Below are 12,471 nucleotides of genomic sequence, written 5' to 3' on the forward strand. Positions count from 1 at the left end.
TCGGCCGATTTGTATCTGCACTTCCTCCTTTTCCTCATATACAAGGGTGGGTGATTTTTCATGGATGACATTGATATCCATCCCCTGAGCTTTTCGGACAGCATTAGCTTCCGCCCTCACGACCTCCACATAGCACTTACGTGTTACTATTTGATCTCCCTTGATTTCACCCACTTGGTCATCAACATGGAATTTAATCTTCTGATAGAAAGTAGAAACGATCGCCCTGAATTCATTCAAGGTCGGTCGACCCAAGATAACATTATACGCTGATGGGACATCTACCACCATAAAGATCGATCGACGTGTCTGCATAAGGGGCTCCTCCCCTAAAGATATGGTCAATTTTATTTGACTCAATTATTGTACTTCATTGCCTGTGAACCCGTATAATGGAGTAACCATAGGCTGAAGCTCACTCAGGTCGATCTGCAGCTGATCAAAAGCTTGTTTAAAGATAATATTAACAGAGTTGCCTGTATCAATAAAAGTACATGAAATGTTGTAATTGACTATAACAGCCTTAATTATTAATGTATCATCATGGGGTACTTCCACCCCTACTAAATCTTTGGACCCCAAACTGATTTCCAGCCATGCCTTCTCAACACTACATCCAACGGCATAAATTATTAATCGCCGAGCGTGTGACTTTCTCGCCCGATTAGAATTACCATCAGTGGATCCTTCCGCTATCATATTGATATTGCCCCAAGCAGCATTATTGTGATTTTCTACCTGCCGAGTCGATGGTGGCTCTGATTGTACTTGGTCAGGTATTTGTGCTTGTACAATGGGAAGAGATAATATTCCCGCTTGTGATCCACTCGGTTGATATTCAATTTTGAGAGGATTATTCTGTCGTGGATATCGTCGACGATTTGGGATTGGAGAACGCCGACGAATAGTGGGTGTTATCCGCCCGCTAATTCTTTAGAGCAAAATAATTTTCTGTGTTGTGGGTGTTGGTCAAATGATACATGCACCACCTTTGAGGGAAATGTGAGGGAGCATCTACATGTTGTACTGCTTGAGGCCGAGGCTCTGGATGATGATGATGTGAATCTGCCCAAGATCCTTTAGGGGGATGGACAAGTCCCATTGGACATGCTATAGCAGGAACCGGCGTAGAGGTAGTGATATCCTTCCTCCGGGCAACTTGAACCTCTTCCACATTGATAAACTTCGAAGCTCGCTCAATCAATATGTCAAAATTGCTGGGAGGGTTCCTGACTAAGTTTTTAAAGAAATCATTATCGTTAAGCCCCTAAGAAAAGGCGCTTACCAAGATCTCCATGGTGGTTGAACCTTTTAATATAATCTCTGATAAATTTTTTAGGTCCTTGCTTGATTAAAAAGAGACTCCAAAGGGTTTTATGATATCTTCGATTGCTAGAAAAATAGTGTAAGAACACCTTGCGGAAGTTCTTAAAGCACCAAATAGAATTTTCCGGTAGTCGCTTGAACCACCTCTGAGCTGCTCCCCCAAATATAGTAAGGAATATCTGACATTTAACACCATCGATAAATTGTTAGAGGAGCGCCGCATGCTCAAATTTGAGAAGATGATCCTCGGGATTAGTTGCCCCCAAGTATTCTCTAACATTTAAATTTTGATATTGCTTCGACAATGGATCATCTAATACTCGTTGAGAAAATGGAATGATAATCCTTTCAGAAGAACTATAACTGGCTACAATCTTCCCTTTTCGTTTTTCTCTTACAGGAATTTCTCTAGAAGACTCCTAAAGAATTTCTTTTCGTCCCCCTTGCTCAAGAGGTGTCTAGAAGTACGCTTTAGTACGTCAGGTGGGAGAGAGAGAGGGATAGAGAGCAAACGAACTGGATCCCCCCCCCCTTTCAATCCCTCTTTTCCTATGATGAAAATTTATAGACATCGTCGGATGTGGTGCTACAAGTAGCGTACTACCAATATTGACTTGTTGTTACTGCAATATCTTCTGCACTCTAGCATTGATGAGCAACTCTAGATCCTCCTGTGATATAGTAATAGTGTTGGATTTTCCAGCTTCTTCCATCTTCGTAGCTTTAGATTCAGGTAAATAATTTTCCACAGACGGTGCCAAATTTGATCCTATCTGGAATCTGTGGAGACGTGCGTTGGCTCCGGTAAACAACGATCCTTGATGAAGATAGCTTCCTAGAGACCTAAAAGAACCTCTCCACGATCCTGGGCACAGTGAGACAAACCAACAAAACGTTAGTAACCTAAGACCGGGGTGGAGATCTCTGACTAAGCCTTCCGATGCTCAAGTCAGTTTCTCTCTCAAGGGTGGAAGAATAAAAAGAAGAAGAACAGTAACTGAAGTATTTGGAAACAGAATTTAGATATTAGAACTTGCGTATCTTGCCAACAGAAAGGATCCCCCTTTTTATACTACTTCATGTGACCTCCGTAGTCGTGAAATAATCCTCAGTTCATTAGGATTTGTTAGGAGATGAAGTCATCTTCTATACTTCGTGCAATAATCCTTTAAGGAATCATTTTTGTACTCCAGATGTACCTCTTTTGTCGTTTATAACTTATATTTATGTTGGGGACACGTAATTATAACTGAAGAAACTTCTAGAAGATATTTCCTGCCAATTTTATCAGGTTGTCATACTTCCAACCGGTCCTTTAACCCGGTCGCATATATAATAAGAATATCATCTGTTAAGTATAATTCGGCCGGTCATTTGTATTGGCCACATATGTTGTTAAGAATACCCTCTGTTGAACATGTCTCGACCGATCGTTCAAGCCGGTCGTATATATATTAGGAATACCTTCTGTTGAGCATGTCTCGACCGGCTATATATATATATATATATTAGGAATACCTTCTCTTGAATATGTTTCGTCCAAGAATGTACTATAAGGCTAAGTGACTTTACGCTCGATAGGGCTTTGCCCAATCGAGCACAAATAAGTACCTTAACGCTCGCCCGACCTTTACTCGGTCGGGCGTATATAAGCACATCAGTGCTCGCTTGGCCCTCACTTAGCCAATAATATACTGAAAGATGTAAAGGTTAAGCGTCTCTAAGCTCGGCCGCTCAACCGAGCATATACGAGCACATGGGTGCTCGCTCGGCCTTTGATCGGTCAGTAATATACTAAGAGTATTCATAAGGCTAAATACTTTTATGCTCAGTCGAGCTTTGTATGACCAAGCGCGCGCAGGCACTCATTGGTGCTCGCTCGACCGGTAATATATTACAAGCTTCTATAAAGCTAAATGTCTTTACGCTCGATAAATCTTTACCTGACCGAGCGTGGGCAAGCACTCATTGGTGCTCGCTCGGTTGGTGATATGTTGAAACTATGCATAAGACTAAGTGTCTTTAAGCTCGAGCGGGTTTTGCTCGACCAAGCGTATATGAGCACGTGAGTGCTTGCTCGACCTTCGATCGACTGGTAATATGTTAAAACTATGCATAAGGCTAAGTGTCATTAAGCTCGAATGGACTTTGTCCGATCGAGCATATATAAGCACATAGATACTCGCTCGGCCTTTGATCGGTTGGTAATACATTGAAATTATACATAAGGCTAAGTGTCTTTATGCTCGGGCAGACTTTGTCCGGCCGAGCGTATATGAGTAAATGGGTGCTCGCTCGCCTTTCGATCGGCTGGTAATATGTTGAAACTATGCAAAAGGCTAAGTGATGGATCGAAAGCGCTAGAGGGGGGTGAATAGCGCTCGTGGCTATTTTAGCGATTTACGGAAATCGTTCGAGTAACTAAAGTAACGCAGCGGAAATGAAAAGTAAAGTAAATACAAAGACACAATTGATTTACTTCGTTCGGAGCCTATCTCGACTCCTACTCGAAGGCCCGCGGTCCTTGACCGCTTTCGGTGGACAACAACTATATAGCGCAAATCTTTACAAGTGAATAAGTACAAGTAAGTGCAGTAAACGAAACTATACCAACGAAAAAGAGAATAGAGAACTTTGGATTGATTCGTTGGAGTAGCAAAGCGTTGTTGAGGCGTTTAGCAGCAGCACACGGAAGAGCAGAGTTTTCTGTTCGAAGTTGATGATATGAGCTACACCTCGAGGCCTCTTTTTATAGCTCTACAAGGTCTGATCCAGATCCCCAAGTCTCGGGATTAGATTTGACCCGAAGCGGATCGGTCGACCGATCCTCATGTTCGGTCGACCGATCAGATGATCTCCACCGCATCTGATCCGTCGATCCGTCGCTCCGCTTCGATCTGGTCAAACTTTATCCCTGCGTTCGGTCGACCGATCCCAAGGTTCAGTCGACCAATCAGTCTCCTCTGACCCGCACACCTCGGCTTGATCCAGTCGACACCTATCCCAGATTCGGTCGACCGATCCCGAGGTCCGGTCGACCGATCCCTGGTCGAACCCGGTCCAGCTTCTAGAGATCTGATGTGGTAGCTTGGAGGTTCGGTCGACCGATCCCAAGGTTCGGTCGACCGATCCTTGTCAGTTCTAACCCTGCATAAAACTGTTTGTTACCTGCAAAACAGAGTTAGACAACAAAAAGATAACACGATAAATAGAATTGTCAGTCATCGGACTGACCGAGTCTGACTTCAAGTTTTCGACCAGAAACCCTAGGTCGACCCGACACCTACTGTTCCCTCTACGGGGAACGCGTCCTCACCTACTCCACTCAGGAGATTTACCTGATGCCAGTCCGGTCCTCCAAACCGACTGGACTTTCCGCCTAGGGTTACTGGTGTTAGCCTTTTTGCATGTCACTAGGCGCTCCAAATTAATTAAGATTAAAACTCATTAAAATTAATACAGACGTTGTAGCAACGAGTCCCAAGTCGTATTTTTCCAAGGATGACTAGTAAATGTGTGATTGCTATAGAATTGATTTAAATTGAATTCCTACATCGACAAATTCCATATGGCATTCCCACTTGATTCACATAACAAATTGGCTTCATCTAAGAAAATAATCATTATCCAATTCTTTCTCACAAAATTAGTTTCAATGAAATTCGGATTCCTTTGTTCACAATTCAGTAACAACAAATACAACCACCAATTAAACTTGTAGAAGCCAAGTTAACAGTCCACTCGAATTCATAATCAAATTCATAGTTACAAAGATTGATTGTATAGAGCATAAAATTGCTAACTAATTAACCTAATCTACAAACAAGCAGTAATAGATTGTCAGAAACATAACAAAACCTAAATCAATTTTAATGGTTAGTGAGGTCGGGATTGGAAAGCATGTAATCAAAATCGGAAATAAAAGATTCAAACAAAAATGAAATCATAATGTAATGAATCAGATCTGATGATCTGAACAGATTCAAGACAATTCAAAGATAAGATAAAGAAAAACAAAACCTAAACATTCCTCATCCGAATCCAAGCTTAAACCTCCACAATCTGCTGTGAAACAGAGGTGAATCGGAAACCTCCCCTCAACACCCAACGAGCAATGTACAAGCTTACAACTATCACCATGGATCGCTCACAGTCTTTGGAAACCTCCCCTCAAACTCGCAATCATCTGACAACCCCAAACAGCCGAAGAACAGAGCATGGATCTGTTAATTCCCAAACTCATGCGATTGATCAGATCGCACCAATTTAGCTGCGGAATAAGAGTCGAAAGATCTAAGATTCAGAGAAACCTCCCTCTGGCACTCACTGATCTCGGGAGATGGACGCCATCAGCTCGCAATTGTCGCCGATGAAGAAACTCGCTCTCGGATCTGGAATCGAGGAACGGGAACTGCGGCTGTCGCGCGACGAAGAAGACGACACTGTGGAGAAAATCGCGAGCTGAGTCCAAAGAAGCACTGTAGCTTTTCAAACGTTTTAAACCTCTCCTCATCTGATCGGACGGTCCGGATTGATTTGAGCTGGATCAACGGTTGGATCATCTCAGATCTGAATCAAAACTTTCGGATTTTCATCAATGGACTGGATCTGCTCCTCATTAGGTCGAATGAGCTGGATCTTTAACGGATGGCTCAGATCTGCTTGATCTTCAATGGACGGTCCAAAACACTCCAAGGCTTGATCGCCTCATCTTGCCCTAGATTTGAGCCCAAGTGTAGTCCAATCTGATCGGGTCCATGACCCTTTTGATGCCTACAAAATAAGAATCAAATATTAACATCAAATACCATAATTATAAGTCAATTTGCAACTAAGTCTAAATTCAAATGCAATTTACGAAATGCAATCTAAATGTGAGATTATGCTATGAATAATCCAATAAAAACATGCATTATGAATTAAAATAATGTAGCAAAATCATGGTTATCAAATTCCCCACACTTAGCCTTGGACGTCCCGTACAAGTCAATAAAACCTAAAATCATCTCCATACAAATTCCCTACCAATACCTTGAAGATGGTAAAAAGAATTTAACTACGATCATTTTAAAGATCACAAACAATCATGAATACAATCCAAACAATAATCAGTAGGTATGGTAGTTTCAATCCAATTGAAAAATTAAACAAGATGCAATCTCACAAGGGATTTACCTATTCTAGCTCTCACACTCAAAATATGTATTAGTGGAGCTCACTCAATGCAACTCACAACATTTCACTACCACAAGCTTGCTTAGTGTCTAATTCTCCACCACTATAAACATAGCATACATGAATCAAAAGGATTTTATCAACAAGAATTGAAATGGAAGCAAAAAGAACAATGAAAAAGAATGAAATGGCAAAAGAAAAAAATTCAATGAAAAATTGAGAAGATAAGAGTATTGGAGGAATATACTTAATGAGTTGACCAAATTGATGTGAAAAGAGTTGTAAACCATTTGTCATTACCAATTCAAAGTATCAAGCTACCCTCTCTTTCAATTTGATGGCAAACAAAGAATCTTGATACTCTATCTTCACACTTGATACTTTCTTACTTGTGCCATTTTTCAAAAATTTCTTCTGTTTTCACTGGATTTTTCACTTCCACTCCATCACTAGAAAGCTCAAAAACAAACTCACATTAGCTAATGGAAAATAGCACCCTCCCCCACACTTAAAACATTGGTCGTCTCGGACAATAAAATACAACATGCTTTCCAATTCATAACACACCATATGCTCCTTCCTTTTCCTTTTTTGCAGATCCAAACTCTTGTTTCCCCTTCAACAGCAACCATCTACCCTTTGAACTCGAATTTTGAAACAAAAAATGATCCATTCTTAAGCACTTCAACTTCAGAAATTCACTATTAATACTTCATTAATAAGGGAACTTTCTCTGATGGAAATCTTTGTTTGCATTTCCACAGTTCAACAATAAACAGATTTAAAACAAACAGATGTTCAGATAATCAATTCAAAACTTCAGTTTCAAACATTGGAATCAAGGTAGTTGCTGGTCTAGAACTGTGATGATAAATTCTCAAACCTTCCCTCTAATCAGAAAAGCTTAAGAGAATTGTCATCTACACTTCCATAATCTTCCATACTTTGATGTGGATTTACAAATATTATACTGCCATCAAGCAGTATAAATTTCAGAACCAGTCTTAAAGAATCAACTTCAGCCCAGAAATTAGTTTCTAGAATTGCAGCATTCCACGTTCAACAATCAGAAATTCCTACACTTCATTATTTCTTCTTTCCCTGCTTCTGCATTCTCATGAAGTTCCACCCAACTACTGAATACTTCAGATGTGCAGTATCAACTCTAGCTCAGAAGAATGGATTCTGCTTCCAGATTTCAGAATTTGAATAATTTGCTTATCTGAAGAATTAAACAGCTGACATTCTATTCCAAAGCACTTAAGAATGGCACTTCTATTGCATTGATAGAACACAAATTATGCTCCAGCAGCAATATATAATTGAAGTTCAGTTTTCAGATGTCATCTAGCATCGAGTTAACATAACTAGAATTCAGTTATTGTTCCGGACAGAAGCAATATGAAAAATTGGCACAACACATGTACTTATTGGTACATTGGCTTTATTTCTGCAATTCTGTAAAATTTCCAGCACTTCTTACATAAAGATGCACTGATTGAGCAGCAAAATTTCAAAATTAACATGAACCAATGGCCTCTACTTCCATTTTTCACAGCAACCTACTGATTTCAGTTTCTTTTTATGCAGATATCATTTGTTGTCTAAACAATTGCATAAATGGAAATTTGTTGTTGTACTTTGATACTCCATTTGATACTCAACAATTCCCAGCTTTCTTCAAGCTCAAACACATTTTAAATCTGCATTTCATTTCAAGATTCCACATTCCTGCACAGCAACAGTCTATTGCACAATTTCTGAAACTAACAACAGCTCTGCATTCTGAGTTCAGTTTCAGAATCAGTGATATCCACAATCCTCTGATCTCTACAACTTCAAAAATTCCAGATTTGGCATACAATTAAATTTCTCAAGGATTTGAGAATTAAGAGAGGAAGTTGGCACACAATTTACACAAAAATCAAAGACCAACAACTCACAAATCAATTTCAAAATACATTGCTGGATTATGAAATTGTATCTGATTGGGCACTATTTCAATTCATCCTGAAGAATAAATCTCATCAAAATTAATCCAAGTTGATACATCAGCTTCCAAATCTGATCTGTAGCTTCTGTTTTTTTTCTGTTTAATTCTGCATCACCTGTCCATACCTAATTCAAATTAAAATCCAGCAGAAGCTCATTTGATACTTCTTTAATGACTAAAGTGTCCCAATTTTCTCTCCTAATTGTTACATTGTATCAACTTCACCCTTTGTCTATCAATTCCTGACATTTGTTCTTCAAAAACTTAGAAATTGATTACTCAAAATCATTTGTTTCAAAGAGTTATGGTATTTTCTGGAATTCAGATAAAACAATCAGATTTAAGGAATTCACGGTACAATGATCAGCAAACTCATCCTGTATTTCTGTCGTGTATAGAATCCATCATTCAGTCAGCAGCTATGTCCATTAGTTTACTTAGTAGTACTATCCAGAATTAAGTATTCCTCCACACAACAGTTTCAGCAACTCACAGTTTCCCAAGTTGGCACAGAACTGCCACATAATTCCGTCTTTCTACCTATGAATTTCCAAGATTTAGCAAACTGCATATTTCAACATTTCTTCATTTCCTTCTTTTTCAGTTTCAAACTACTGCCCTTGTCTCCATTTTTTTCATTTCCAGAGAGTAGTACTTCACCTATCCATTTGCCTTTACTCCTTTACTGCTTTGCTGCTTTGTGAGTATAAATCTCAATGATAGCTCCTAAGATTTGTTTCTTTCTTTGCCTTTAGCACTATTACTTTCTTTTCCTGATCGGATCAAAGATGTCTTCCAAAGTTTGTGTAGTTAAGAAACCAATTATTTTGTTCTCCCATGAAAATAGCAAACCCATTCTGAATTTCTGCATTTAAGTTTTCTAGTCTCACATCCCTGATTTTCTTGGACTTTCCAACCACATCTTGAATTTGATTCCAACCTCACTAACAGTTCATTATCACAGAATTCATTAGCCACTGAACTTAATTTGCTGAATCCAGTGAGTTGCTATTAAACATCAGAATTCAGCTTGAACATCATAAATTTCAGAATTTAACACCTTGAAAGACTATGTATCACTATTCTTAAACATACAATGAATCACTTCAATATTGCTTCCCAACAGCCACACTCGTTCATTGCAATGTGTCCATCAATTAGTAACCAATGAACCTTGCTTAGCTTCTTAGGCAATTTAAGCACTTGATACAAATGATAAACTCTTGCCACTTTCATATCATGCTCGAAAATCATTAATGAAATTTTCCATCCAGCAGCTATGCTTTGATGCTAAATTCTCAATTTCAGAATTTCCAAACGATTTGAAATACCTCTAAGATTGAACAATTTGAAATAGGAAACCTCCATGATTCTTAAGCATATACAATTCTTCCCCCACACTTAAATCTTTATCCATCTAGTAAATCCAACTCATCAAGAAATTCCACCACAACTCTCAATAAAATGATTTCAAGCGAAGGCAATCAAAATTTAGAATGCTAGATGAGAATGTTTCAAGAAAATTGTGAGGAAAGAAATTAGAAATTATGAGGGGGAATAAAATTGACAAAATCCTCAATTTCCATGCATACATATGCTATTATGATTTTGAAAAGAAATTAAGCAAGTTCTAGAGTTCAATTGCTATGAGCACATGTCACACAAAAATACAATAGTGTTTAGGCTTAAAGTGGTCCTCTCTAGGTATTTATATGCAATCAAGCTAAATCGATCAACATGAAATCCACTACCATTTTAACCAAAATCATATAAGTAGAGTATCCAATCATGTCAAATGACCTAAAGTTGATGATCAAATTTAAGAGACTTTTACCATCTTAAAAGTATCACTAGAAAAATTCATGGAGACTTTCATTCAAAATGAAAATGCTATGTACTAAGAAAATGCAAAATATGAAAGCAAAGTGGGGAAGTGCAAAATATATAACTAAAGAAATGCATAACAAGAATTTATTAACAAAGCATGAATTAAAATGTATAAGAAAACGAATTTGGAACCAACTCCCCTTAAATTCCGGTGGTCGAAGAAGGTTTAGCAACAAAATCCACACCGGTAGAGGTGTAATTGTGGTTCCACTAAAATTCTTTTTATTCTTCATTTTTCCTTTCAAAGCTTTTTCTGGAGGACGGAGGCGGTTCAGTTCAAGCATCCACTCCGGAAGCTTATGTTCTCCTACAACATCAATCAAAGAAAACATCTCCCACACGCATGTGGGGTAAAAAGAAGATAGGAGAATATTAGTGTGGCTAGAAAATTTGTCAATCAATAAATCACAACTAATAAAATCAACAATTGGTACCTTAATTAAATTCTCTGAAAAATCACAAAAAATACTAACCTTTTTATGTTGAAAGGTACCTGGAGTGGTGATTTTTACCTCTTCTTCATCATGTTGTGGCTCAAGCTCTTGTTCAAGTGATGGTTCAGGTGAATGTACATCCTCATGTAGTGATTCTTGGGTGCTTGGCTCCATAGCACAAGTCCCTACACTTACATCTTCAACTTCATCACATCCAGGTGATTCTTGAGGTAATGCTTCCAGTAAGCATTCCCCTACACTTAAATCATCTTCAAAAACATGTTCAGAACCTGAATCACTAACAACATCTTCAACAACAAAATCATTAGGATCAGAAATTTGCATAATCACATAATCATCACAAAAAATATTAGAAAAATCATGTGAATTAATGGAAGTAGGGTCAGGCCTGACAGAATCGCTACTTTCCATCTCTCCACTGGAGTTTTGTGCTTGCGGCTGATTGAGGGATGATGTAATTTGATCTAACTGAATCTGTAAGTTCTGTATCCTTGAAAATTATTGCTCTTGATGTTCGATCATTTGTTGCATTATCTCCTTGAGTTTCCATGTTGACTCATCCATCTGAAAATCATTCTGTTAGTAAGGTTGTCGCATAAAATTTGTTGAAACTTCTTGAAAACCATATGAACTCTGGTAGGTAGGATATGGCTCAATAAATTGTCCTTGTGCATTTTCACACCTGAAACATGAACGATCCACCCAATTAGTATTAAAACCATTTGAAAATGACTCATACCTATTTTGATGATCAATGCTTGGGTAATATTGATACTCAAGCTGAAAATGATAACTCTCCATTCCACCTCCAAAATTCTGAAAATATGGATTCATGCTAAAGAAATCTCCTATTCTTCACTACAACACTAAAAATCAAGATTAGATTTTCAAAGGCATAAAGTTTCAAACACATGATAACATGAACAGTAAAAACATTTAAAAACTCAAGAAATAAACCAACATAAAAATACAAAAAGAATAGGCAATCAACTCAATCAAGAAAGATGCTAACAAAATAAAATCAATCAATGCTCAATCTAAAATAAACACACATTGTCAGTTTGTTCCCCGATAACGGCGTCAAAATTTGGTGTTAGCTTTTTTGCATGTCACTAGGCGCTCCAAATTAATTAAGATTGAAACTCATTAAAATTAATACAGGCGTTGTAGCAACGAGTCCCAAGTTGTATTTTTCCAAGGATGACTAGTAAATGTGTGATTGCTATAGAATTGATTTAAATTGAATTCCTACATCGACAAGTTCCGTATGGCATTCCCACTTGATTCACATAACAAATTGGCTTCATCTAAGAAAATAATCATGATCCAATTCTTTCTCACAAAATTAGTTTCAATGAAATTCGGATTCCTTTGTTCACAATTCAATAACAACAAATACAACCACCAATTAAACTTGTAGAAGCCAAGTTAACAGTCCACTCGAATTCATAATCAAATTCATAGTTACAAAGATTGATTGTATAGAGCATAAAATTGCTAACTAATTAACCTAATCTACAAACAAGTAGTAATAGATTGTCAGAAACATAACAAAACCTAAACTAATTCTAATGGTTAGTGAGGTCGGGATTGGAAAGCATGTAATCAAAATCGGAAATACAAGATTCAAACAAA

The 12,471-nt window shown here is 38.0% G+C and overlaps 1 protein-coding gene across 1 annotated transcript in view; it reads right to left on the reverse strand.

The window, feature by feature from the left end:
• Positions 1–11,161: 11,161 nt before the first annotated feature.
• The window catches only part of LOC122001440 (glycine oxidase-like), a 40,074-nt gene continuing 38,764 nt past the window's right edge, over positions 11,162–12,471 (reverse strand). The window contains exon 10 of the transcript XR_006117368.1: positions 11,162–11,518. The gene's annotated coding sequence lies outside the window, so the exon portion shown is untranslated. The remainder of the gene's footprint in view (positions 11,519–12,471) is intronic.

This window comes from Zingiber officinale, chromosome 7A, assembly GCF_018446385.1.
Source record: "Zingiber officinale cultivar Zhangliang chromosome 7A, Zo_v1.1, whole genome shotgun sequence".
NCBI classification, from domain to species: domain Eukaryota; kingdom Viridiplantae; phylum Streptophyta; class Magnoliopsida; order Zingiberales; family Zingiberaceae; genus Zingiber; species Zingiber officinale.